Genomic DNA, 4,007 nt, shown 5'->3' on the forward strand with positions numbered 1-4,007 from the left:
GTGCACCTCAGCCTGAAAAAGTCCCCCCCACTAGTTTACTGCCTGTGCCCTCCCTCCCTCTGTCTCCTATGTGCCGTTTTCCATTATTCTGGCATAGCTGGACCTGCAGTGCTTTATGAACCAAGAAGCAATTATTTAGCGAATATCTAATTGTCCTAGGGCTGAGCCCAAATCACCCCCTGCTTTTCACAGCCCTGTTCACAAGAGACCATTCCCCCTTTGAAGGTTTTTTTTTTTAAAAAAATAAATCCTGTTGCTTGTAACGTTGGTGTAAAAAGAACTGGTTTGTATTCATCAGCTACTATGCCATTTTAATTCTGCCAGCATGCTTTGTCATTCTGGAACATCGGGGTGGGGAGATTACAGTGGCCAGTGGGGTCCCACTTTTTGGGGTGATGGCTGCCATTCTCCCCCCGCCCCTTCTACGTCCCTGAATCATATTGCATCTGGGGAATAGGGAAGGACAGCTGGACTCCTGGAGAGAAGAGCATTGCGCCTCACAGTCAGACACAAAGTTTTTAAAAGAGGAAGTCCTGCTGCCCCAGTTAATGATGCATCATTTTATTGCATTTCTCTCCTGGAAATTGCTGGAACAGCATCCTGAAAATAGAGAATGTCCACTGTCTTTTTTTAATCAGGGAAAACTCAAGCACAGGCGCTGTTGTCTAAAACAACGGTTTCTGTGGAGACACAAGAGGTGCCTGTGATCCTCCTGAGAGAGGGTGGGGAGCTGTCTTGGTCCAGCAGGCTGGATCTTTATCCGCTTCCTCCTGCAAGGGCAAAGAGCTCTCTAGACAACAGGCCCAGACACGGCCACAACTGGAACTGGCACATGCAGCAGGAAATCAGGCAAAGCTGGAGGTTATAAGGCAATCCCCAGTGCGTAGGAATCAAGAACCTGGCTGGTTTCTTCCTCTCCTCTCCACCGCCCCCCAAAGAGCATGATTTATCTTCGTCAAGGAGAGAATTAGGGGGAAATTACAGAAAGGCAAAAGGGTTTATCCAGAGGGCAGGCCACCCTTTCCAGAACCTGCTTCTCCAAAGACCTTTTTCTGGCTCTTTTCAATCCCGCCATCAATCCAGACACCAGCCAGCCGAGCAGCTGGAAAGGACAGAGAGGGGGAGTGGAGCAATTTGTTCTACTTGGCCACATGTGAGCTCAGCTCATTTGGTTTGGTGGATAAGAGGATGCTGAACTGAGCTGCACCCGTCCCTCGGCATCCCAGTGTGGGTGCATTCCTGGTACTATTTTTCTAGGGAAAAAAGGTGCTGGAACACATCAGGAATACCTCCCTTGTTCTCTTATAATTGCAATGGCTGCCAGAACTGAGAAGTGCCAGAAGTGAGTTCCAGTGAGTTCCGGCTTAAAAAATCCCTGCCCCCCCCCCCGGATGTTTGGCATCCAACTACCATCAGCCCCAGCCAGGTGCTGGTTGGGCTAATGAGAGCTGGAGGCCAAACATCTGGGGGGGGGACCATCTTAAAGGTAAAGGGACTCCTGACCATTAGGTCCAGTCGTGGCCGACTCTGGGGTTGCGGCGCTCATCTCGCTTTATTGGCCAAGGGAGCCGGCGTACAGCTTCTGGGTCATGTGGCCAGCATGACTAAGCTGCTTCTGGTGAACCAGAGTAGCGCACGGAAACGCTGTTTACCCGCTGGAGTGGTACCTATTTATCTACTTGCACTTTTGTGCTTTAGAACTGCTAGGTTGGCAAGAGCAGGGACCGAGCAACAGGAGCTCACCCCGTGGCTGGGATTCGAACCGCTGACCTTCTGATCGGCAAGTCCTAGGCTCTGTGGTTTAACCCACAGCGCCACGCATGTCCCATGGGGACTATTTTGGCACAGGCTAAATTACAGCATATCTCTGTGTTTTCACATGGTAGGGCTAGTCTGCTTGGGTGATGGATCAGTGCCCCCCCACCTCAGCCTGCAACCCTACCTGCCTTCCTCCTTATTTACAGGTGGGCCCTGCTTGTCAACTTCCTCCCCCTCTTTACTCTCAATGTTACACTTTGTGGAGCTCATCAGAGAGAAGGGCAGAGGCAAAACTACAACTCGCTGGCTGTGCCTGCCGTTGGTTACGGCTCCACCTACTGGTGGCTTCCTTGGCTTCTACCCAACCAGTTTCAATGGTCACCTAGCCCAATGCGCTGCAATTCAGAAAGCCCAGCTAAGATCACAGCAACTTTTCTCCTCCACGTCCTTCTGAGTTGAGCCAAGCTACCGTTTGACCTAGTGTGCCATCTGAACCCAGGCTCGTGGTTTAGCTTTGCTGGACATGCTACGAATTGTAGACCAGGGCTGTGCAACAAACCTGGCCAATTCTCAAACCGAATCAGGTCAAATCAGGACCAGTCCGAAACGATTTGAAGCTATTTGTGCCAACCCAAAGCTCAAAACAGTATTTAAAATAAAAATAAAAATAGCAAGACGGACAACCTCCAAAGTCATAGAGCTAAAGCTTGCTTATAGTCTGTAGAGAGCTGACCACAAGGCCAGATTTGGGCAGCACACTAGGTCAAACCACAGCTTAATTCAGCAGCAGGATGGCCAGGCAGGAGGAGCAAAGTAGCTGCAATTGCCTCTCCAGGAGGCTGCCTGCTTGCTCACTGTCAAATATCAGCAAAGAACTAGTTGGGAGTTGGGTATGTTTAGCCTGGAGAAGAGAAGACCGCAAGGTGATATGAGAGCCATTTTGCTGAATCTGAGGTTGCCCAAATTGACTGGGATAGCTCAGTTGGTAGAGCATAAGACTCCTAATCTCAGGGTCATAAGTTCAAGCCCCATGCTGGGCAAAAAAATCCTGCATTGCAAGATTTCAGGGTCCCTTCCAACTCTACAATTCTGTAATTCTATTATGTGGAGCATCTCATGCCCTCCTCCCACCAAAGGGGTGCCTTTTCTTATGAAATCAACCTCAGCCCCAGGTGCTGAATGGGGCTCAGCCTTCATTTGACTAGATTTAAGTGTCTCTGCCTGTCCTTGGCTCTGGCACCAACTCCTGTTGGGCTCCCCTTACTTCTGCCCCACCAGCCCCAATGAACAGCAGCCAACCATTGCCTGGATGTCCGGAAAGGTGGATGCCTGCTCTGTTATTTCAACTAGGATTGAAAGAACCATTCAACTATAGCTCCATTTTGGGATACATTTGCATCTCTCCCTTTCTCAAACAACCCAGATCCCGGATTTCTGAATTACCTTGTTTTCTTTCTGAAGTGGAACCAATTTATTATGGATTCCCCATCATTCCAACTCAAATTATTATTTCTGAATTTTATACAAAGCACAGCGCTTGTACAGTTTAATGCGGCTTTCTGTTCTGATAGTTTCTTTGTGTCTCCCCTGCACACCTCTGCAGCTCCCGTGCACAGTTTGCATATTGATAATGTGCTGCGAAACGCGAGCTTGATGAGACTATTGGCAGCTTCTGCAGCAGAAGGAAATATGGGGCGGCGGGGCCCACTCCGCCGACACGGCTGCCATTTGGCTCCTCCCCTCCCTGAATTGCCTCCATGCAAGCTGGTCATGATCCCAGGTATTACTAATAGCAAACTCATAGCCCGATCTGTGTTTAGCCAAAACTGCTTTAAAGGAAGACCAACAGGCTTGGAAGAATCCTAAGATTTCCACAAGTTAAAAAGTAGAGAAATTTGCTCCCACCCCAAATAAGCCAGTGATCCATGAGCAAGCTCAGTGGTCACAGAATGCCAACTGACTTTCTTTTTTTAAGGGGGTGGAAGAATAGTGTATCCTGGGGGGAAAGCATGGCTGGAATCTTCAATAGGTGCCCACTGCCTATTTGTGGCAGCTTCACTCAATAAGAAAAATTATGCTAATGCCTGCGCTTGCTCATTTTCCTCTTTCCTCCCCATCCTATTTTCCTTTTGTGCCATGCCAACTGGATGGCAAGCCTGCAGGAGAGACGGCCCTGTTTATTTCAATACATCCATCAAAGCGCCTAGGAGGCAAGGAATAAATAAAAAGGAAGGCAGGACCGATTTGTA

Source organism: Podarcis melisellensis (assembly GCF_964234715.1).
Source record: "Podarcis melisellensis genome assembly, chromosome: 16".
Classification (NCBI taxonomy): Eukaryota; Metazoa; Chordata; class Lepidosauria; order Squamata; family Lacertidae; genus Podarcis; species Podarcis melisellensis.